The 25,645-nt window shown below is 42.2% G+C and overlaps 1 long non-coding RNA gene across 1 annotated transcript in view; it reads right to left on the reverse strand.

The window, feature by feature from the left end:
* Window positions 1-841: 841 nt before the first annotated feature.
* LOC144761331 (uncharacterized) overlaps window positions 842-25,645 on the reverse strand; it is a 72,837-nt gene continuing 48,033 nt past the window's right edge. Inside the window, exons 4-5 of the long non-coding RNA XR_013595672.1 lie at window positions 4,714-4,820; window positions 842-3,329 (exon numbers count right to left, since the gene is read on the reverse strand). This is a non-coding gene — a long non-coding RNA (uncharacterized LOC144761331). The remainder of the gene's footprint in view (window positions 3,330-4,713; window positions 4,821-25,645) is intronic.

A 25,645-nucleotide genomic window follows, 5' to 3' on the forward strand; every position in this document is an offset into this window, starting at 1 on the left:
TGTGTTCGAAGCCAATAACAGATACAATACCAAGGAACAAATATCAACCAAAGACAAACTATCCTCATTTAAACGTCACTGCAATCTGCTAGATTATATATTGGATGTCAGGCAGCAAATGGAAAATTGAAAGAATTTTTCAAGCACAAGAATCAGTCTTTTCCATTGTCTATGTCTGTGACTGGACAACTCATACAAGGAAAGAAGTCCCAGCTATTACACTTCATGGCTGGAAGTGCTACCATACACAAAACTGCTCCAGAGGTGAATGTAAGTATATATGAAATGGTGTACCAATAGTCATATGCTACCTCCCAATTCCTGTAAAACATTTGAGGATTTCACTTCAAAAGTTTTTATACCCTACATAGAAACTCAAGCAAGGAGTGTGAAATTATTGGATCTTGTGTGGGAAATATATATTACTGTAAGCATCAAGCAAAGTGTTAGAGAAAAAAGAGGTGAGGGTCTTCAAAGCATGCTGAATCTTGTAGTGTAGTTCCTATATTCCCAATAGGCTCTGTGCATTGGAATAATATAAACAGCAGTGTAGACGTAGGACTGAGGTCGACTAGGTCTCTACTGACTATATTAGACTTAATTAGTTTTGCCAGCTAGCTCAGAGGTCACTAGAAACTTTCTCGAATAAACAAGGAGGAGTTTAACTTCCCTGGATAGACAAGAAGGGATTAGCTTCTAACAACCATAAAACATGACAACTTTGCTCCCTCAGAATAAGAGTGTATCTCTAGAGTCGTGTGAAAACAATAGACAGCTATTTTACTCAGTCAATTGTGCATACTTAGTTTCACCAGAGTGCAGAGAAATAGGGAGACAGGCGTTTTCAATAAAAGGTGTTATTTATTGAGCAGTCTTCTTTCTCATGCAAGAGAAATGAATTGCCACAATTGCAATACTTAGTATAAAGTAAAGTGCGTACAGTAAAAGGAGTATTATAAAATAATACTGTAAAAGCATTGATATGGTTTCTTAGCCGTATGATACTTTAAAATAGATAAAATATATTCATACATAAATACTTTGACTAACGTACTCAACTGGTGCTTCTAAATACGCCTAACCCGGTGTACCTGACCTAAGCCTAATACGAGGGAAGGAGTAAATAAGTAGCAGTTTAAGTTAAGTTGGTTTTGCCAAGAATCTGAGTCAAGAATTCTCTTTAAGGGTTTAGTCAGCTCCGTACCTGGGTGATAGAAAGCAGGAGGTCTGGTATCTCTTTCTCAGGACTCAATATCCCAGCAACCCGCAAGGGCGGCTGAAAACACCGGAGCTGTTTTTTCTCGGCCTGAGAAAAAAAGACAGCGTCTCTCTCAGTGCGTCAAAGGGGAGGGGCGGTGTCTGTGGGCTCCGCATCAGCTGGGCTCTCGGGCAAGTAGATAGCTGCTTTGCTCCAAACCACCGTGTGTTTGCTTAAGGCAACGTTGGTATATTTATACCTGAAAGGTGCCGGGTTTGACGTAAGGTTGGACATAAGATGTCAATAAAGATGTCACTATGAACTGGCCGTTCTTTCAGTGCTCACAGGAGTTCTAGGACAAATCAAAACAGAAGCATGGGGATTTCCCAGGTTGCTGGAGGTTTGCTTTGTTTAAACAACGCGTTGTACTCTCTAGGAGTCTGGGGAAGTAGTCCTGCTTAATTTGACTGCATGGGCTACAACTAAATATGGATATGATTCTTATGCCTTTATAAGGATATTATTTATTATAGCCATACAAGGGCATACATTAGGAATATTGAATTAGGGTCCTAGATAGAAATACAACAATCTAACTCTCCAGTTCCCAAAGATTGGCATAGTTCCTTTAGACGAGATGAAAACAAGACAGAGTTTTGAGCTATGGTAACTCCGGATACAATAGTAAAAGCTGATGCTCAGAGAGTACAACAATCATACTGGGAGGTAGTCTTAACTCAAACGTGGGTAGTGCATCAAACCAATACCATCACTGGCAACTTACTGAACCACAAGTGCATACCTGGGTTCAAACCATATTTGAACAGGATGCACCCATACCAATCAAAATGTTTCCAATACAGGTGTGGGGTTCTGCCCCTCAGATCCCACACTTCCAAATGGGCTAACGCTTCTCCCAAGATTAACTCCTGCCCATACTGCCCAAATGTAGACAAAACAGAGACCCACTTTCTTTTATTTTTTGCCCCCTATATAGGAATGCCCAAAAAAATGGTTGCAGGCCATTTGCAAACTCATGGGTGCAAGACATTACTGGGAAGCGGAAAGACTATTTAAGAGTGACACCAGACAACTACTAGCTCTTGCAGTCTCACGGTACCTGCATATTGCTTGGGTATTAAGAAGGAAGGCTATTCTCAATCTTGTAGCTTGACAGAGAGTTGATAAAATGTCTGGGCAGGATTTCCTGCCCATACATTGGATTGTTTTAATTTCTTATTCATTGCACCCCTTTTTACTAACTATTTATAGAAATATGGCTATGAAAGAAAGTACATAATAATATATACACGCTGTATTCCTTTTTTCCTTCTTCTCTGTCTAAATCTTTGATGATTTCCTATTTGCACATATCCCTTGCTGTAAATATATGAACTTCTTTTCCTGTTGCATCCTTAGGCATTCAAACCAGTAGCTCAGATGTTGACTTTTTCTCTCTTGTATTGTTGATGTATTGTTTTTAATTTGCTTTTATAATATGATATTCGAGCCATGATCTTCTTACTTCTTTTACTGTAAAATGTTACAATGATCTAAATGAATCACCTATGTTATATTGATTGAATGTGTTTTATGGGCTGTGCCTGAAATAATAAACAAGACAGAGTTGTTCAGTTTACTGAGTACACATGTGCAAATTATTAATATCGAAGGGAAGCAAGTAATTGCCACCTGTCAGGATAAAGTTGCAAGTTCCACACTAGTTATGCATTTCGAAATGATATCGCCTTGCAATCATGAGGAAGCAGACACATGAGTTATACATCATTAATTCCATGCAGCAACTGAAGGTCATTCAAAATAATGATTCAAACAGTATACCAATATAGTTGTTCTTGCGATTGCTAATTTTAAACACATTGGATAACCAGAATTGTGGTTAGCATTTGGTACAGGAAAAAAGTTTCATTACATACCAGCTCATGGTATTAAAGCAAGCATAGATGTTGAAATATGTGAATCTCTGCACTTTTTTCATGCTGTTACCAGTTGTGATACCACGTCATTCTTCATGGGAGAGGGACGAAAGCAGTTTATGACACCTGGATGGCACTATCTTCTTCTACTCCCGCTTTTAAATTGCTGTCAGATCGACCAAGGTCTGTTGAGCCTGTTCAATTCAGAAATGTCAAGAGATTCATTGTAATAATGTTTAGCCACACTTGTCCATTCCATGAACTAAACAGTACTCTCCAATTCATGTTTGCAAGTGGCAACAGAACTTTTGAAAACATCCTACCTACACAAGACACTTTTATTCAATATGTTAAATGATCAGTGCACAAAAGGGGTCATGTTTGTGGTCAGACGTTGGTGCTGATGCCAAATTTAAATGATTAGGGCTTGAAGCAGAGTGATGAAGTAATGGGATCACATTGGACAATCATTCCAGAGACATCGAAGGCATGAAAATAACTTATTTATTGTGGGTGGACAAAGTTGTGCTTAACTCAATGCAAATGCTCACAGACCTTTGCTTTTGAACTGGAAGCTGTTAACAGGATTTTGACTGTATGCAAACTTGAATCATCGTTTCATATTATAGAATTGTTATCAGGGCTTAATATAGTCTTGTATTGTTTAATTAAAATGGAAACATTATCCACATGTTCATTGTATGTGTTGTAAGGGTGCAAATTATGCACATTATAAGTTTACTTTGCCAACAGTGTGTGTTACTTATTCCTGGTGTCCATATTGGTGTCCACTTTGGTTTTATATTCATGACATCACAGTCTAGATCCAATGTATGCATGCACATGGTATGCACTGATGGGTACACATGAACGTTAGTGCCAAATTTGACACAAATAGGAAGATGTTACATTATTTTTTATATTTGTCTGCCATCTGCCACTTGGGGGTCCTACTTATTTATGATTACTATAATAAAGATGAATGTCAGTACCATTTTCAGCTTTCGATCACAAAGTGATGATTTTTCAGTTTAACAGCTATACTACAATGAAGGAGTGAAATGGATGGTCAATAAAGGACATATGGTCTTTGTTGGCAAATACATTCAATGGGATCTCATTGCTTTCTTGCCATGCTGCACTGTCATGTAAACTGCTGATTTACTGTAGAAATGAATGATAACACAACATTTGGGTGAGGGGTCCATGACCTCTCTCTCTGTTTGGCTGTTTGAGCATGAGCAAGAAAGCCTTCTCAACAAACATGTGTGGTGAAAAATTGCTCACTTGAGCCTACAATCGTCACTGTACCAAAAATCTGCTCTCTTAGTCTTACAGTACCACAAGACATATAAGGGGAGAGATAAAGCTTACTAAAAAGAAGAAACCTACACACGAAAGAGAAAGTCAGCTACAGAAACATGAAATATAGAAATAAGCATAATGTAGGGATTACAAGAATTTAACAAAGATTAGAAGGAGGAGTTAAAAAAAGGAGAGCTGTATAAAAAAACCACACAGCACATTTTTTCAACTAGGGGGAGAGGTAAAAGTTAGCGAACTATTAACAAGACTTACTGGGGCCAGCAGAACCATCTGCCATGGCGCTGGTGGTGGTGGTGGTTCCTCCCACAGGCATTGGTGGTGGCAGCTAATTCACCCTGCTCTAATGTTGTCCTCTTGATCTTGGGTAGTGATGATAAGAAATAAAGAAAGTAGAAAAAAATTTGGTACAGATAATCTATTTTGACAGGCATACGCAGTTGCATCATACTTTTCTAAATCAGATAGCCTACCGCCATGTTCCTAATTTCTAAACCTCAGCCTTATTCATCATTTCCATTTGCAATGAATGATCTTTGGTTTTCCACACCATTTGACGGGCCAACCCAGTCTCCTTTTTCAATGCATACTACACATCAATGGGATATTGGGACTGTATGCGATACATGAAGAAAGGCACTGAGAAAATTAACTCCTGCTCAGTAGGAGGGTCCGGATCGGTAAGCATTTAAAAAATCACTGCAGTGTATGGCGAATTCTGCACCTAAGTCCAAGAAAGATGTAATCCCAAAATCACCTATTAGATCATCTGGCTGCTTAATTCCAAGCTGGGTCCAAGATCCAACATAATAAGAGGTAAAGCAATCAGGAATGTCAGGATTATCTAGTAGCCGTGTATAGGTGCGGAGATGCAAAAACCTCCTCATATCAGTCCATATTTTTCAAGGGCTATCGTGGTCTTTAGTCTAGATTCTTTGAATAATGTACTACTTTTGAATTTCATGCTCTCTACTGCCAGGATCCCTTGTAACTGAGATGATGTGAAGCCAATTATCCAGAGGAGAATCATACAACATAGGAAAAAAGATAGCCCAAAAGTAAATACGCCAGTTGGGAAGTGCCCACCCTCCTTCAATTTATAGATGCTTTAAAGTGGGAGTATCAACATCACTACTCGGTTGACCCCGGCTGACATTGCACAATTGATGTTCAGTAATCATTCATCTAGGATTTCGGAAAAGTACAGTTGTCTGGTTCAGTATTTTTCCAATGATCTGGAAATAAGGGCTGATAAATGGACCCGAAGTTTAGACGAGGTGATCTCGGTGTAAGAACTCTCCAACATACGCGATTCTGCAGGTTTGTCACTTCATCTAGATTGAGAGGCAAGATGTATTTCATAATGTTTGATATCTTTATTAGTCCCTCTAACCTGTGCAAATGGTATAAAAGTTTATACAGCTGCCTACACTGCTTAGTCGAAGCAGCCTATATGTATGCTATATGTCCTAAACTCACATAATTTTAGTCCTTTTTCCAGCACCAAATATCTATGGTACAACCTCACAGAGGGATACTTACTCCAAAAATGATGCTGCTGGGCATAGGGACTACTGATAGGGTCTTTTATAATCTTTCCATTGCTAGACTAAATATTGCGGGAAATTGGACATCTGAATTTCCTCCAAAGTATGACGAAAGGTGCAAAGAAGTAATGGAGGTATACATATTTTAATGCCAGATAGCTAAGGTCAGGGGTTCTACTCTGAAATTCCATCGCATTTGAAACTATGCGAGAGATTATTTGGTGTCAGATTAGATATTGTTGATTATTGTACTTATGTTTATGCTTATTTTTAAAGATTTATTAGAATTTTGTAAGGTGTTTATGATATATTTGTACATAATGAGTTTATATTCTCCTGATCTATTTAATATGATTAAAGGGAATCAAGTCAAGTTTATTTGCATAGTTAATTAAAACCATAACTCCATGATATATTACTATCTTAGTGACAGGACAGGAGTCTCTATCACTTTTTAAATAATCAGCCCCGGCAAATGCCAAGTAGGTAGCGCCAAACTCCAGGCTAGCTCGAGCTGGATCAGATGTTATTCATAACGTAATCTGAACTTACCTCTGTATGTGAGCAGTAACAAAAATGAATCACTCACCAAGCCCTGCAAATTCGACACCAAGCAGTTCGAACAGGTCTTGTTTCCTATCAAGTTAGTCCACCAGTCGGAGCGTCAGCTGCTGTGTAGTTACCTGCACTCCGGTACTGCGGCACATGCACTGGCGCACTCTCCCCCACAGCAGCCCTCTCTCAGGCCTACCATCTGCTGCCAGCGTGGAGGGGTGGTGGCACTGGACAAAAAAAAAAGAGCTGCCACCTCCAGAGACAAAATGATTCCCACCTTAAATGCTGAAGAAATGCCCATACAAGTTATTTCTACGGCATGACGCAAATCACTTTTTATCCTGGGTAACTAACAATATATACCTGATGCATTACAGCCAGGACTTCGTCAGGGGTAACTGCAACATAAAAAGAGCCCATCAGCAATCTTTAATATCGTTGTGACTGTAGATAAATGATTAAACACTGTATGACATGCACTTCATGAAGATATTACCACCACCAAAACATGCTGCATTCAATTTCATCTGAAAATGCGCACTATGACTTAAAAGAAGCAAAATCAATTATTCTGAAAATCAATAAAAACAAGTGGTCAGTGCCAAATATATCACCTATTACAACTAAATCGCACAATGTGCCCCATGGTAATCATAATTGTGTTGAAACAGGGGATATATTTAACACTGACCACTTGTTTTTATTGATTTTCATAATGATATTGTTACAGTTAACCAGTATGAAACATGATTTGCGTCATGCTGTACAAATAAGCTTGGATGGGCATTTCTTCAGCATTTCAGATTGGAATCATGTTGTCTCTGGATGAACTTTGAAACATCTGAAGAAACTGGAATCAAACTTTGATTACTATGGATTACTTGGTTAAAACTCATCTTATGATACAGCCTGTCCGTCTCGGGTCTGGCACGCTCTTCACGCACAAGCTAGTTCATTGATTATTAATTGTCCTTGGGACAGAGCACAAGCCGAGTGCTGCATGCCAAAATGTTGTTTGTGAGCATTCAAAAACTATTACATTGTAAATTAGGTGTGCATTCGACCAATTATTCAGTCAATCTTTAAATCTAGCCACATCCTCAACCACTTGATTGCTATACTGCAATAGGCTGATTTTACAGATGGTTTAAACTGTACAAAATACTTCTTGGAATCTGGAGAATGATATTTGAATCTAATCTAAGCATTGTAAAATGCTAAATAAAACAATAAACAGCCACTTCTTAAACCAAATTTGATTTGGACTGGCACAAATATTAATCCTGGCCATCAATGTACAAGGGGCCTCCCATTAGCAAAGCATATAGCTAAAAAATTGGTAATGTCAGGGAAATCAACATTAAAAACTGTCCCACCCGATCATAATACCAGCTCACAATGATTGAAAAAGGACTCATACCCTATCTGTCAAACCAGCCCATTGGGAAATGCCTGATTGCTCTATAGGCCAGTCCAACTCTGTGCCAGATAAATGACTTTTGAGCAGCATTGTAAGGCCCCAATCTTTAATCTACTTTATCACTCTATATACACCTTCCATGTGCTTGTTGTAGTGTAGAATGCACCGCGGTGTATGCACTTCTGTTACTTGAGTCCAAGCACCAACAGATGCAATATTTTCATCATGAAAAGCTGTTTCTGTCTGAGAATTTCAACTTGAGTAGTTCATTACTATGCAAGGCACTGCTTTATTCTCTGAAGTTTCTTACATAGGAGCTCTCCATGGTAACATTTATAGTAACGCTGGGCAAAGCACTACGCTACGCTCGCATAGTTTGCGAAGTTTGCGCTACTTTGCACTACGCGAACTGCACGTAGCACAGTGTAAACACGCGAAGCGTAGCGTAGTGCAGCGGTCATTTTGTGCTTGCTCGCGGTCGCCAACTGGACGAGAAAACTACATCCCGGCGAGATTTTTTCCTCATTCGCGATCGGCAACATGAAGTTGCCAATCACAAACGTGGAAAATAAACCTCCTGGTGATATTCTCAGCGCTGGGAGTTCAGGTTTCTCATTGCGAGTGGTCGCGTATGCTCGCGACCAGCCCTTTCAAAACTTCAAACCATTTTTAAAAATAATAATGCCACTTCTGAGCAGACATTATAGACTATGAGGTGGTAATTAAAAGTTGGATATGTAGAAAATGTAATTGAAAACATGTCCTTATGAAGGCTAGCTCCCAAAAACTATTTTCACTTTAGCAAGGCTGAGCTGTTGAATAGAGAAACACTGGGATGCAATATCAACTAGGAAACAACTAGAACATGAATTCCTGGATGCTTTGTAATTTTTATTAAAAGCCCAATTTACTTGTGGAGTCAAAGGAAAGGTGCATTTAGAAAGCTACCTTTCCCAGCCTAAAGCCTCTGGATGCTAATTTGCATTAGCCTCCAGCTGCGGCCCACTGAGGGGGCAACCCTGAATGAGGTGTAAAAAATGCACCCCAAGCGCAGACAAAGGTTTGCATGGTGGGAGGTGTTCCTAATCCTCTGGCAGGATGGCCATTTGCTAGTACCCAGGTATTTAATTAGCTACAGATTGACCTCCACTGTCACAGGCTGATGCAAGATGGTACCTGCCCATACCCCATCTTTGCTCCCCTAGGTAGGGAGGCAGGCACCAATACTAGTGTGGAGAAAGCTATCCTCAGAACTGGTTTCAAGTGAGCACAGAAAAAAAGTTGCTCATTGCCCTTGCCACACCTCTGGGGTGGGCACACAGGTTATGCAGAAGCAGGGAAGGGGTTCACGATCTTGAATGTAGACATTGAGGGGCACTGTGGGATTGTTTGTTGTAAGGTACCCCATAAATGCTGCAAACCCGAAAAGGTTTATCCCTGGAAACTGTTATCCTATTGTTAGGGAGGAGACAGGAGTCACCCCAACCCACAAGTTGGTGCCAGGCATACATGTGGCATCCTCATTACCCTCCTCAAAATACTATTGGACCTGCGGAAATTCATAAGAGAACTGAACCTGCTGTCTCACTTCTAAGAAGATCACTGATAGACAGTGCCTGCTCTCTTATACCCAGAAAAATATTTACCGGACACCAAGGGTCATGAGATTGCTGCAAGAGATTCCTGCAACTGCCCAGCTGACCAATTCCAAGTGGAAATGCGCTTGGCCCTACTGTTGGCCTCTCCTGGATTGAGTCCTGACACGCCAAGTACTGTTCCATAGGTCCTGGCCACTCTTGGTGTATTGCTTCGCCCTCCGAAAAAATTGAAAATCCACACAGAGGCGCACATATGACAAAATAATAAAAACACCAGGAAAGGAATTTCACTCTCATAAAATGAGGCACATCAAAAGACAGTTTTCAGAATGAAGCATGGGGTATTATATGTGCAACACTCTCCAACACAAAGACTTTCCCCGATGTCAAATCAACAAAACACACATATATTCATATATACATTACCTACTGGCAGTTCCAAGTAGGTAGTTATAATTATGACCTATTTTCCATTGGAAATCCGCAACATTCTATTTGCAATAAGTTTGGCGCCGGTTGACAAATGTTCGCGAAAATGTCAAAACTCGTGGGGCGCTCCGGTACGCTCCTATCCTGAAAGTTTGGGGGTGATTCGTCAAGCAGGAGACAAGAAAAAAGGGGGGTCCCAAAATATGTTTTTCCAATGCAATTTTCCATAGGAACCTTTAGCCGCAGCTACAGCCCGAACTGCTGAACGGAATTATACAAAATTTGGCATAGAGGTAGCCCTTGGTTCAGACTTGTGCTTTTTTGTTAACCCCTTCGACGCTCATGACGAGCTGGGCTCATCATGGCGTAGCCTCCTCGCACGCTCATGACGAGCCCAGCTCGTCACGTAAAGTGCGCTTTTTAAAAACCCAGCGTACGGGCGGAATTCCGCCCGCACGCATGCGGTTAAATGGTGTAAATCCGTTCAGTAGTTGCTGAGAAAATTAAAAGTAAAATCACATATATATCTATGGCCGCAGTGGATCTGCGCACCCTGTGCGCACACTGCGAGCACCCTCTGAGCACCCTCCCGATCACGAGCTGCATGCTAATTGGCTGTCAACTGGCTGTCAACACTCCAAACGAGGAAGTGTTGGCAGCCATTTTGTACCCGAGGCACAAGAAATCAGTGCAACAAGTGCGCAAAACGTAAAAAGGGGGCAGGGTAGAACCACCCTGACCCCCTAGCCCTGCTTAGGGGGTCCCAAAAGTGTTTTTTTATTTAATGGCAAAATCTGTGCAGGGTGCGCGGATCCTGCAGTGAAAAAAATAATAAAACCGAAGTGTGGGCTCCCGCACTTCTTTAAAAATTAGCCCCTGGGGGGCAAAAAATCCAATGTAATGAGGGGCCCAGAAGGGCCCCCCCACCCCCAGGGACCGCCCCCCTGGGGGCTACAAAATAAATGGGTGGGGGGGCTCAAAGGCTCCCCCCAGCAAAATAAATGGGTCGGGGAGGCTCACAGGCCCCGCCAGCCCCGGGGACCGCCACCCCCTGGGGCTTTCATGTAAATTGGTGGGGGGGCTCAAAGGATCCCCAAGCCCCCGGACCATGAACCCCTGGCCTTTGTACATCCTGGAGCCCTCAAGGGCCCTAGGGACCGCCACCCTCCAGTGCCCACCCCCGGGACACTGCTGTTTGCTTTGGCAGGGTGGGAGCTTCGTGGCTCCCGCCCTGCCATAGCAAACTTGGTTTGGATTTTGAAACATAGAGCAGGGAAACCTATTCTCTCTTTCAAAATGCAAACCAGATTGCTTTTCCACACGGGGAGCTGCATGTTAGCAGCTCCTCATGTGGAAAAGTAATGCAGGCTCCCAAAGGACGCGGGGAGCCGGCGGGACCATGGGGGCATTACGCCTCCCCCCACGGTCCCCAACATTGTATATAGGCCCCGGGGGATGGGGTTCCCGGGGAGAATATAAATTAGAGGTAGGTGCTATAAAAACTGTTACAGTACAAGTAGTCGCTTACCCAGTGCGGCGCTCAACACGGCCCCCTGGTGTGAAAGCGTTGAGTGCGTGACTCCCAGTGCGGCCAGCTGGTGTGAACGCGTTGGATGCGCAACTCCAAAACACGCTGGGTGCGCGTATCCAAGCAAAGGAGAAATGTAATATTCTTTAAATATACATGAAGCTTATGTGTTTAGATCTTAGGTGGCTTTAAAAAGAGCCCCTGTGTTTATTGAAATATTTTAGTACCAATAAGTAAGTACCTATGCAGAGTCTAAAGTTGTTGAGGAAGACTCTGTTACCCTCATCTATTAAATGTACACCATCTCTCCTATAGATGCCATCCATAATAAAACGCAGATTGTTGTTGTAAATGGACCCCATCCTATAATCTCTGAGATAAGCAGAAACAACATTATTGACATGTTTCCTAGCTGTCTGAAATATGTGGACAAAATTGATTGGACCAGTTCTATTTCTGTCTTTCACATATGTTAGAAAAGACAAAGGCAGTTTGTGGGAAAAGTGACTAGTGAATCTCGTTTGCTAAAGTCCAAGGAATAGTGTTGCTTGTCCAGAATCACACTGTAAGTCTCTGTGCATATGGGCAACCATCGTGAGAGAAGCATTTGGTTACTTCATGTATTTGCTAACATATAACTGCTTAAAAACCTATCCTGTTGTCAAGTTTTAGTAGTATTAGAAGCCAGTCATTGCTTATTCATTTGCAGAATGAGTCAGGTATTCACACTGGAGTGCAGTAGTGAAATATGTAGAATGTGTGCAGTCATCTTACCCCTTCCAGACTAGGGAGTCTGTTTTGCTAAAGTCAAAGGAATAGTGTTGCTTGTTTAGAATCACACAGTGAATCTGTGTGTATTTAGGAAACCATTGTGAGAGAAGCATTTGGTTACTTCATGTATTTGCTGACACATAACTGCTTAAAAATCTATCATGTTGCCCAGTTTTAGTAGTATTAGAAGCCAGTCATTGCTTATGCATACGCGGATTGAGTCAAGTATTCTCACTAAAATGCAGTAGTGAAATATGTAGAATTTATGCAGTCACCTTATCCCTTCCAGACTAGAGAGTCTGTTTTGCTAAAGTCCCAGGAATAGTGTTGCTTGTCTAGAATCACACTGTGAGTCTGTGTGCATTTGGGCAACCATTGTGAGAGAAGCATTTGGTTACTTCATATATTTATTGACACATAACGGCTTAAAAACCTATCCTGTTGTCAAATCTATTAGTATTAGAAGCCAGTCATTGCTTATTCATTTGCAGAATGAGTCAGGTATTCACACTGGAGTGCAGTAGTGAAATATGTAGAATGTGTGCAGTCATCTTACCCCTTCCAGACTAGGGAGTCTGTTTTGCTAAAGTCAAAGGAATAGTGTTGCTTGTTTAGAATCACACAGTGAATCTGTGTGTATTTAGGAAACCATTGTGAGAGAAGCATTTGGTTACTTCATGTATTTGCTGACACATAACTGCTTAAAAATCTATCATGTTGCCCAGTTTTAGTAGTATTAGAAGCCAGTCATTGCTTATGCATACGCGGATTGAGTCAAGTATTCTCACTCAAAATGCAGTAGTGAAATATGTAGAATTTATGCAGTCACCTTATCCCTTCCAGACAAGTGAGTCTGTTTTGCTAAAGTCCCAGGAATAGTGATGCTTGTCTAGAATCACACTGTCTGAGTGCATTTGGGCAACCAATGTGAGAGAAGCATTTGGTTACCTCATGTATTTGCTGACACATAACTGCTTAAAAACCTATCCTTTTGTCAAGTTTTAGAAGTATTAGAAGCCAGTCATTGCTCAAGCATTTGCAGAATGAGTCAGGTATTCACACCAGAGTGCAGTAGTGAAATATGTAGAATGTGTGCAGTCACCTTACCCCTTCAAGACTAGTGAGTCTGTTTTGCTAAAGTCTAAGGAATAGTGTTGCTTGTCTAGAATCACACTGTGGGTCTGTGTGCATTTGGGTAACCATTGTGAGAGAAGTATTTGGTTACTTCATGTATTTCCTCTGACATAACTGCTTAAAAACCTATCCTGTTGTCAGGTTTAAGTAGTATTAGAAGACAGTCATTGCTTATGCATTCTCAGAATGAGTCAGCTATTCACACTAGAGTGCAGTAGTGAAATATGTAGTATTTGTGCAGTCACCTTATCCCTTCCAGACTAGTGAGTCTGTTTCGCTAAATTCCCAGGAATAGTGTTGCTTGTCTAGAAACAATGTGAGTCTGTGTGCATTTGGGCAACCAATGTGAGAGAAGCATTTGGTTACTTCATGTAGTTGCTGACACATAACTGCTTAAAAACCTATCCTATTGTCAAGTTTTAAAAGTATTAGAAGCCAGTCATTGCTTATGCATTCGCAGAATGAGTCAGGTATTCACACCAAAGTGCAGTAGTGAAATATGTAGAGCCTTAGTGCAGAAGCAACATGGCGGACACTGCTGTGTCCGAGTGAGCTGGGCTAAGTCATTCCCCATGCTCTCCCCCTGATCTTCACTGCTCGCGGAGTTGTTGCAGAGGTGCCGAGGTGAAAACAGAGATGTAGCATGGTGGCTTCGTGGATTTGTTTTTTAATTGCTATATGGGAAAAAAAAGCGTATACATAGAACGCAAATCCTACCTGTTTCATCAAGCTAATACGGAACTGCGGAATTAAAGCGGGACATCTGTGGCTGCCTCATAGATTGCGCTGGGGGATGCTGACGCTGCTGAAGTTTCTTGAACTCTGTTGGAATAAACGCCGCCTACAGTACCTGTTGTCAGCGGAGAACTGGTGTCGGACGACGCTAGCCGGGGGCGCTGGCCTCGTAAAAATCGGTCGGAGGTCATCGAAGTCAGCGGAGGCATCCTGCGGAGTGACGGCTTCACCGAGTGGGGGCTGGTCCTGTGTACACGAGAAGGAGGAAGAAAGGATTGAGGAGACACGCGAGTTAGGAACTCAAGATCCCTGCCTGCAGCACGGATGCTGCATGCAAAACCCGGGGCGGAAGAAGAAGCAGCGCAGGATGGGGCAGAAGAATCCAAACACAAATGTGGCAGCTAAGGGAGCAACTACAAGGGCTGCAGCGGCGGCGAATACCCCTATAGCTGCACAGCATGTTACTCACAAGCAAGTAGCCCGTGGCAGCACTGAGAGAGATCCTGAGTCTCAGCAGATAAATCCGAAAACAAAGAACTCTGGTAAGCCCAAGAATGGTTGCAGTAAAGCTGCTTCGATGTGTGTGGCGCCTGGTTCTAAAAATGATTGTGACTCTAACATTTCAATAGCTGCCCCGAAAATAACTATACCAACAATCTTTAATAAAAAATAACTGTGATATTAAAGGAGCCCAATGCACAAACTGTGTCCCTGCAATCTGCTTCTGGTGCCAAGCCGACGGTTTTGGTGAGAGAGGTCACTCATAATGCTCCAAGCTTGCAAAGTATCCCTTCAGATGAAACTCAGAAATTCTTAGCGAGTACTGCTATTAGTACCCCTGAGGAAGTGCATGGCCAGCCTGGTTTTGCACCTGAATTACTGAATCCTGGAATGGGAACAGAGTCCCTGAATGACCAGGGCTCGAGTGGCTCAGGGGGAAAGTTTTATTCCATGTCTGATGTTTCAGTGGTATCAGAAGGAGAGGAAGAGGGCAGTGCAGAGTTGGACTGGGCAGACGACAGAAGTTTATCCAGCTCTATCAATATTGAAGAAGAGGCAAATCTCTCTCCGGTGTCAGAGGTAAACGGCACAGTGCTAAATCCTCAGGAGCGAAGTCAGTTAATTCCTCCCCAAGATTTTGATAGCAATGATTCGCCACATCAAAGACCGGTATCAAGCGCAATCGATGCTGAGTTACAAGCCCCCTCGCTAACTGGTGAGACGGATAGTAGTATCAACTTGTCCACAATATATCAGGCCATCATGCTTCACCGGGAAGAAACGAAGGCAGAGAGCTTGCGTATACATGGAGCTGTGCGCAAACTGCAGAATACTGTAAGGCGTGTAGCTAAGTCTTGCTCCGAGCTCTCAGCAAGAGTGGGAGAGGCCGAAGGGAGGATCTCTGTTATAGAGGATGACTTTTCTACATGTAAGACTGAGGTAGCTGCCCTTCATGCAGGCCGTGAAGATGTGAACAGGAAACTTGTCGAAATGGAAAAAAGGGCGAGAAGAAACAATCTCCGTATTTTAGGGGTCCCTGAAGGTTTGGAGGGGAAAGACATTCGCCAATTTGTGACTGAGCTATGTGTAGAAGCATTTCCGGAACTAGAGGACTGGAATTGGGAGCGTGAGCTCCAAAAAGTACATAGATTCCCTTTCCAAACACGTGGTACTACAGCTGATAAAACTAGGGCGATTCTTATTTGCCTTAATAATTTTCTACTCGGGGAGAAATTGTATGATCTTGCTCCCCCAGACCGTAAGAGAAAGGCTAAAGGGTGTGAGTTTTTCGTACGCCCTGATTACTGTCAGGTCACTGTTCAAACCAGGTGGCATCTCCGCCAGCTCACTTCCCCCTTTCAAGGAAAGGGGTCACAAGCTTTTTTATTAAATCCTGCAAAACTAAAAATCTTTTTTAAGGATAAAACCTTATTCTTTTCATCGGAAAAAAAGGCAAAGGATTTTCTAGAAACACTGTAATGTGCTAAACTTGGAGAGAGGTGGAGTTCACTTTTCTTTATGAGATTCTTTGCAGTCTCTACCTAGATGCTTTCTTCATTTGGTTTTTACGTTTACCTTTTTTCCTTTATGGATAGTAAAGATAATGAAGATCGGGGGGTGGTGGGGGCACCCAATTTCATCTCTCCATCACATAAAGGGACTGTATAGTCCCTTGGCTTCGCATGGGTGGGGGTAATGGGGGCGGGTCGGTGTGTGTGCAGGGTGGGGGGTGGGTGGGGGCAAGGAACAAGCAAAAAGAGCAAAAGTCAGATCATTCAACCGGGGTATCAGATTCGGTTCATTTGGAAAAATATTTAAGAAATCTACATTAAAGGATCGTACAGCTTAATTTCACAATGTACATTTATAAAAGTCATATTCGCCTCAGTGTGTTTGATTACTTTTTCTGTGACTTCTCTAATAGCTAAGAATGGGTAAATTCACCATTTGTTCGTGGAATGTGTGTGGGCTAAACAGTAGGAAGAAAAGGGGTGTCATGGCCCTAATTTTGAAAAGTATGGGGGCAGAGGTAATATGTGTTCAGGAGACCCACATAGCGTGCAATAACAGGGGATGGTTGAGTGAGCGGGGGTACAAAGTCGTATCATGTACACGACAAGGAACTACGACCCGTGGGGTGGCTATCCTAAAGAAATATGGGTGGGGAGAGGCCATTCGCACAAAAGCAGATCAGCAGGGGCGATGGGTGATTATAGAACTAAGGGCTGCATGCTTTCATGGTACAATATGTACACTATATGGATCCAACTAAGACAATGCATATATGATTAACGAGCTTAGCACTGAGCTCGCTTTGTGGCCTGCCCCACTTATATTGTGTGGCAATTTTAATCTACACTTAAGTGGAGATTTCGATTTGTGTAATAATGCGTGATATGTCGGGAGAAAACATAGGCTTTTTAAGGCAGTCAAGGGAATTGCTAAGGAGTTTGGGTTGGTGGATGTATGGTGGTATAAGAACTCGCACCTTCCGGGGTTCACGTATTAGTCAGCGCCACATCAGAAGCATGTGCAAATTGACTACTTTTTTGCCCCCATGGAATTGCTATCTAAAGCTAAAATAGATATCCTACCTAAGATTATATCGGATCACAATCCCCTTATATTTGAATTAAAAATAGCAACCCAGATGCAAAATGAAAGGAAGCCATGGACATTTGAGCGGCAGCTTTTGGTAGACCAGTCGTATCTAGAGCATATGAATAACTGGATTCCAGAATTTTTTGAGTTTAATACTGGGTCTGCTTCAGCTAGAACGGTGTGGGACACGTTTAAAGCAGGTGTTCTTGGGGAGACCCTCAGTTTCTCCATCAATAAGCAGCGTAAGATACGTGAAGAGCAAGATAAGGAGCTGGGCAAATTACGTGCTTTAGAAATTGAGCTAACGGATACCTGTAGCTCTAGTCAGGCATTTGAACAGAAGGGGGAGGCTTTAGCAATTCAAAAAAGGAAAGTGTACCAAAATTTTGCTAGCAAGCTAGCCGCCCTGGTGGCTGTATATCGTTCTGATCTCTATGAGGTGGGTGAGAATTCGGGAAGGCTACTGGTCAAAAGGCTAAGGCAGAGGGAGGCCGCTAGAAGAGTGGAATCCATACAGGACTCACAGGGTATAACACATACTGATCCCAACAAGAGTTTGGATACCTTTAGCAAAGTTTATCAAGATCCCTATTCAGATGATTTGGAGGAAGATTTAGATCTAGAAGGCAAATTTCATGAATTTTGGGGGGGCAGGAACTGTCGAAGCTTACAGTCAATCAGAGGGAAGAATTGGATGCAGAGATTACTTCAGAGGAACTAGAGTTAGATATTCTAAAATTAGCAACAGGGAAAGCAGTCGGTCCCGACGAGATTCCATTAGAATTCTTTCGTACTTTTTTCAAGAAAGTTAAGGACCAATTTTTGGAGGTTTGTCTGGATTCGCAAAAGGGCCTGCCACCGGTTTCTTGGCAGAAATCAATAATAACGTTTTTTTTTAAATACAGATAAGTCCCCTCTTTCACCTGCCTCATACAGACCAATTTCATTAATAAACGCCGATAGCAAGGTGTATTCTAAAATTATTGCTACCCGGATATCTTACATCATTAACACCTTAGTATCTCCCTTACAACATGGCTTCATACCCGGCAGGGATACGTCTGATCATGTGCGCCGCATTATCGCGTTGATGGACTGGGTGGCTTGGCCCTATCTGTGGATGACTTTATCTTTGAAGGGATTTGGACCAGTGATGCTCCAAAATATAAGAACCTTGTATAATTCTCCCCATGCAATAATACGCTTAGGGGGCAGAAAGTCTAATCCGTTTGCAATCTTACGTGGAACTAGACAAGGCTGCCCGACGTCCCCGTTATTATTTGCTTTTTATATTGATTTTCCTTTGATAAAACTCAATCAAGTGGTTAATATTTCACCTGTCACTGTCTGCAATATTGAATATAAGGCCCTAGCGTATGCTGATGATATTGTGGTTGTAACAACTAACCTCGTTCCTGCTTTCTCTGCAATTCAAGATCTAGCCTTACAATTTGGCTCTTTCTCAGGGTACAGGCTCAATGTTACAAAAACTCAGATTTTGTATGTCGGGGGCCCTCCACCTAAAGATATTACTATAGTCTCAGAGGCAACATATCTAGGAATCAAGCTTACTACACCAGTATCTAAGATTCCTGAAATCAATTTTAGTCCAGTTCTGGATAAGGTGAAATCTACTTTGGAGCGACTGAACCATCTTCATTTATCTCTTTTCGGGCGAAAAAATGTGTTGAAGATGATGGTGCTCCCCAAATTTTTGTATATTTTTAGAACAATCCCACTGGAGTTTCCACTTAAATATTTCAAGTGGTTGGAAGGTATATCAAGCAGATTTTTATGGGGCTATAAGCGGCATAGACGTGCACATCCAAAAATGGTTATTCCAGAAGATAGAGGTGGTTGGGGTGCCCCATATTTTCTATTTTATTATTGGGCCGCAGCACCGCAAATTATATTTCCTCTAGTGGTTGGTGAAAGAGCTAGGTCTCCAATGCACTTGAACCCTTCAATATATAACTTTGGGATAGGCACAGAGGCAAATAATTGTTTTCTAAAAATTGTGGAACCAAGGTATTAAAAAAAACAAATTTAAAGTTCTCAAGGCAGCGTATTCTATCTGGAAGTACTTAAAGAAATATTTAGGTATAACTAATATAAATTATTATACTCCGCTTGATGCACCCGGTATCTTGCCTTTGATCTTTAGGGATCATATCACAATGGGCTGGCGTCAGAAAGAGATTAGCCGCTTAGGGCAGCTAATTCCGGATTCACAGTTCTTGTCCTTTGCAGAAATGCAAGAAAAATATGGTATACAACAGGATTTTTTGAAATACTTACAAATTCGCAGCTTCTGTAACACGTCTGTCCAAAAAATTATGCAGTTCAGCAAAAATTTGTTAATGGAGGGGATGGGTAGACGAAATTCGATTGGTTTTTAATATAAAATCTTAATGGAGTTGATGCCAGATGATTTAGAGACCCGCCAGGATAAATGGCGGGAGCTTCTTAATGTTCCCGATATCGAGATAAATACATCTATTGTTTTGGTAAAAGAGGTTTTTGTTATCCGACAGAATGAGGGAACAACATTATATGGCCCTTTATGACTTGTATTATTCACCAAAACAAGTATCAATATGGAGTATAGGAGTAGGAGCAAAATGTAGCAGATGTGGCCTATTCGCGGCAGATGCATTACATATGTCCAAAATTAACAGAGGTCTTAACTTTAATCCAACAATTCTTGATAGAGATAATGGGCCCACCAATTGCTATTTCGGGTGAGATGGTAATGTTAGGAGTGGAGTCCAATACTCTAGGTAGACCTAGACAAAAGGTATCATTTCTCTTTATTTGTATGGCAATCTTTCGTGCTTGCATCACGAGGGAATGGATCTCTCCAGATCCTCCGTCATTTTTTTCCTGGAGAGCACAGCTCCTCGCTACATATAATATAGAGGCTGCAATTTATAAGACTAAGAATACCTGCAGAAGGACTAAAGGGCTTAAAATATGGCCTCCAATTATAGAATAGATATAATGTACATATACTTTGATTTATGTTGTCTTCTTTTTTTTTTTTGGCTTTGTCTTTATTTTTTCTTTTATTCTCTAGCTGATGTAATTTTAGTTTCATGTAGTTTGTCAAGAAAGGAGCCCGCTATATCCATACGTTTTTTCTTGTATGAATGAAAAAATTTGATTTTACTGTATAACAACCTTCTGTGGAATTGTAACCTTATTTTGTTCTTTGATATTGTATTGTTTATGTCTCGAGTGACTTGTTCCTTGCAGAAAATAATAAAATTCTAAAAAAAAAAAAAAAGAGGCCAGTCATTGGTAATGCATTCGCAGAATGAGTCAGGTATTCACAATAGAGAGCAGTAGTGAAATATGTAGAATGTGTGCAGTCAGCTTATCCCTTCCAGACTAGTGAGTCTGTTTTGCCAAAGTCTCAGGAATAGTGTTGCTTGTCTAGAATCACACTGTGAGTCTGTGTGCATTTGGGCAACCAGTGTGAGAGAAGCATTTGGTTACTTCATGTATTTGCTGACACATAACTGCTTAAAAACCTATCCTTTTGTCAAGTTTTAGAAGTATTAGAAGCCAGTCATTGCTTAAGCATTTGCAGAATGAGTCAGGTATTCACACCAGAGTGCAGTAGTGAAATATGTAGAATGTGTGCAGTCACCTTACCCCTTTCAGACTAGTGAGTCTGTTTTGCTAAAGTCTAAGGAATAGTGTTGCTTGTCTAGAATCACACTGTGGGTCTGTGTGCATTTGGGTAACCCTTGTGAGAGAAGTATTTGGTTACTTCATGTATTTTACCTGACATAACTGCTTAAAAACCTATCCTGTTGTCAGGTTTTAGTAGTATTAGAAGACAGTCATTGCTTATGCATTCGCAGAATGAGTCAGCTATTCACACTAGAGTGCAGTAGTGAAATATGTAGAATTTGTGCAGTCACCTTATCCCTTCCAGACTAGTGAGTCTGTTTCGCTAAAGTCCCAGGAATAGTGTTGCTTGTCTAGAAACAATGTGAGTCTGTGTGCATTTGGGCAACCAATGTGAGAGAAGCATTTGGTTACTTCATGTATTCGCTGACACATACCTGCTTAAAAACCTATCCTATTGTCAAGTTTTAAAAGTATTAGAAGCCAGTCATTGCTTATGCATTCGCAGAATGAGTCAGGTATTCACACCAAAGTGCAGTAGTGAAATATGTAGAGCCTTAGTGCAGAAGCAACATGGCGGACACTGCTGTGTCCGAGTGAGCTGGGCTAAGTCATTCCCCATGCTCTCCCCCTGATCTTCAATGCTCGCGGAGTTGTTGCGGAGGTGCCGAGGTGAAAACAGAGATGTAGCATGGTGGCTTCGTGGATTTGTTTTTTAATTGCTATACGGGAAAAAAAAAGCGTATACATAGAATGCAAACCCTACCTGTTTCATCAAGCTACTACGGAACTGCGTAATTAAAGCGGGACATCTGTGGCTGCATCATAGATTGGGCTGGGGGATGCTGACGCTGCTGAAGTTTCTTGAACTCCGTTGGAATAAACGCCGCCTACAGTAACTGTTGTCAGCGGAGAACTGGTGTCGGACGACGCTAGCCGGGGGCGCTGGCCTCGTAAAAATCGGGCGGAGGTCATCGAAGTCAGCGGAGGCATCCTGCGGAGTGACGGCTTCACCGAGTGGGGGCTGGTCCTGTGTACACGAGAAGGAGGAAGAAAGGATTGAGGAGACACACGAGTTAGGAACTCAAGATCCCTGCCTGCAGCACGGATGCTGCATGCAAAACCCAGGGCGGAAGAAGAAGCAGCGCAGGATGGGGCAGAAGAATCCAAACACAAATGTGGCAGCTAAGGGTGCAACTACAAGGGCTGCAGCGGCGGCGAATACCCTTATAGCTGCACAGCAGGTTACTCACAAGCAAGTAGCCCGTGGCAGCACTAAGAGAGATCCTGAGTCTCAGCAGATAAATTCGAAAACAAAGAACTCTGGTAAGCCCAAGAATGGTTGCAGTAAAGCTGCTTCGATGTGTGTGGCGCCTGGTTCTAACAATGATTGTGACTCTAACATTTCAATATCTGCCCCGAAAATAACTATACCAACAATCTTTAATAAAAAAATAACTGTGATATTAAAGGAACCCAATGCACAAACTGTGTCCCTGCAATCTGCTTCTGGTGCCAAGCCGACGGTTTTGGTGAGAGAGGTCACTCATAATGCTCCAAGCTTGCAAAGTATCCCTTCAGATGAAACTCAGAAATTCTTAGCGAGTACTGCTATTAGTACCCCTGAGGAGGTACATGGCCAGCCTGGTTTTGCACCTGAATTACTGGATCCTGGAATGGGAACAGAGTCCCTGAATGACCAGGGCTCGAGTGGCTCAGGGGGAAAGTTTTATTCCGTGTCTGATGTTTCAGTTGTATCAGAAGGAGAGGAAGAGGGCAGTGCAGAGTTGGACTGGGCAGACAACAGAGGTTTATCCAGCTCTATCAATATTGAAGAAGAGGAGAATCTCTCTCCGGTGTCAGGGGTAAACGGCACAGTGCTAAATCCTCAGGAGCGAAGTCAGTTAATTCCTCCCCAAGATTTTGATAGCAATGATTCGCCACATCAAAGACCGGTATCAAGCGCAATCGATGCTGAGTTACAAGCCCCCTCGCTAACTGGTGAGACGGATAGTAGTATCAACTTGTCCACTAAATATCAGGCCATCATGCTTCACCGGGAAGAAACGAAGGCAGAGAGCTTGCGTATACATGGAGCTGTGCGCAAACTGCAGAATACTGTAAGGCGTGTAGCTAAGTCTTGCTCCGAGCTCTCAGCAAGAGTGGGAGAGGCCGAAGGGAGGATCTCTGTTATAGAGGATGACTTTTCTACATGTAAGACTGAGGTAGCTGCCCTTCATGCAGGCCGTGAAGATGTGAACTGGAAACTTGTCGAAATGGAAAACAGGGCGAGAAGAAACAATCTCCGTATTTTTAGGGGTCCCTGAAGGTTTGGAGGGGAAAGACATTCACCAATTTGTGACTGAGCTATGTGTAGAAGCATTTCTGGAACTAGAGGACTGGAATTGGGAGCGTGAGCTCCAAAAAGGACATAGATTCCCTTTCCAAACACGTGGTAGTACAGCTGATAAACCTAGGGCGATTCTTATTTTCCTTAATAATTTTCTACTCAGGGAGAAATTGTATGATCTTGCTCGCCCAGACCGTAAGAGAAAGGCTAAAGGGTGTGAGTTTTTCGTACGCCCTGATTACTGTCAGGTCACTGTTCAAACCAGGTGGCATCTCCGCCAGCTCATTTCCCCCTTTCAAGGAAAGGGGGCACAATTAAATCCTGCAAAACTAAAAATCTTTTTTAAGGATAAAACCTTATTCTTTTCATCGAAAAAAAGGCAAAGGATTTTCTAGAAACACTGTAATTTTCTGTATGAGATTCTTTGCAGTCTCTACCTAGATGCTTTCTTCATTTGGTTTTTACGTTTACCTTTTTTCCTTTATGGATAGTAAAGATAGTGAAGATCGGAGGGTGGTGGGGGCACCCAATTTCATCTCTCCATCACATAAAGGGACTGTATAGTCCCTTGGCTTCGCATGGGTGGGGGTATAGGGGGGCGGGTCGGTGTGTGTGCAGGGTGGGGGATGGGTGGGGGCAAGTAACAAGCAAAAAGAGCAAAAGTCAGATAATACAACCGGTGTATCAGATTCGGTTCATTTGGAAAAATATTTAAGAAATCTACATTAAAGGATCGTACAGCTTAATTTCACAATATACATTTATAAAAGTCATATTCGCCTCAGTGTGTTTCATTACTTTTTCTTTGACTTCTCTAATAGCTAAGAATGGGTAAATTCACCATTTGTTCGTGGAATGTGTGTGGGCTAAACAGTAGGAAGAAAAGGGGTGTCATGGCCCTAATTTTGAAAAGTATGGGGGCAGAGGTAATATGTGTTCAGGAGACCCACATAGCGTGCAATAACAGGGGATGGTTGAGTGAGCGGGGGTACGAAGTCGTATCATGTACACGACAAGGAACTACGACCCGTGGGGTGGCTATCCTAAAGAAATATGGGTGGGGAGAGGCCATTCGCACAAAAGCAGATCAGCAGGGGCGATGGGTGATTATAGAACTAAGGGCTGCATGCTTTCATGGTACAATATGTACACTATATGGATCCAACTTAGACGATGCAGATATGATTAACGAGCTTAGCACTGAGCTCGCTTTGTGGCCTGCCCCACTTATATTGTGTGGCAATTTTAATCTACACTGAAGTGGAGATTTCGATTTGTGTAATAATGCGTGATATGTCGGGAGAAAACATAGGGTTTTTAAGGCAGTCAAGCGTATTGCTAAGGAGTTTGGGTTGGTGGATGTATGGTGGTATAAGAACTCGCACCTTCCGGGGTTCACGTATTATTCAGCGCCACATCAGAAGCATGTGCAAATTGACTACTTTTTTGCCCCCATGAAATTGCTATCTAAAGCTAAAATAGATATCCTACCTCAGATTATATCGGATCACAATCCCCTTATATTTGAATTAAAAATAGCAACCATGATGCAAAATGAAAGGAAGCCATGGACATTTGAGCAGCAGCTTTTGGTAGACCAGTCGTATCTAGAGCATATGAATAACTGGATTCCAGAATTTTTTGAGTTTAATACTGGGTCTGCTTCAGCTAGAACGGTGTGGGACACGTTTAAAGCAGGTGTCCTTTGGGAGACCCTCAGTTTCTCCATCAATAAGCAGCGTACGATACATGAAGAGCAAGATAAGGAGCTGGGCAAATTACGTGCTTTAGAAATTGAGCTAACGGCTACCTGTAGCTCTAGTCAGCCATTTGAACAGAAGGGGGAGGCTTTAGCAATTCAAAAAATTAAAGTGTATCGAAATTTTGCTAGCAAGCTAGCCGCCCTGGTGGCTGTATATTGTTCTGATCTCTATGAGGTGGGTGAGAATTCGGGAAGGTTACTGGCCAAAAGGCTAAGGCAGAGGGAGGCCGCTAGAAGAGTGGAATCCATACAGGACTCACAGGGTATAACACATACTGATCCCAACAAGATTTTGGATACCTTTAGCAAAGTTTATCAAGATCCCTATTCAGATGATTTGGAGGACGATTTAGATCTAGAAGGCAAATTTCATGAATTTTGGGGGGGCAGGAACTGTCGAAGCTTACAGTCAATCAGAGGGCAGAATTGGAGGCAGAGATTACTTCAGAGGAACTAGAGTTAGCTATTCTAAAATTAGCAACAGGGAAAGCAGTCGGTCCCGACGAGATTCCATTAGAATTCTTTCGTACTTTTTTCAAGAAAATGAAGGGCCAATTTTTGGAGGTTTTGTCTGGATTCGCAAAAGGGCCTGCCACCGGTTTCTTGGCAGAAATCAATAA

The sequence above is a fragment of the Lissotriton helveticus genome, chromosome 6 (assembly GCF_964261635.1).
Source record: "Lissotriton helveticus chromosome 6, aLisHel1.1, whole genome shotgun sequence".
In the NCBI taxonomy this organism is placed as follows: Eukaryota; Metazoa; Chordata; class Amphibia; order Caudata; family Salamandridae; genus Lissotriton; species Lissotriton helveticus.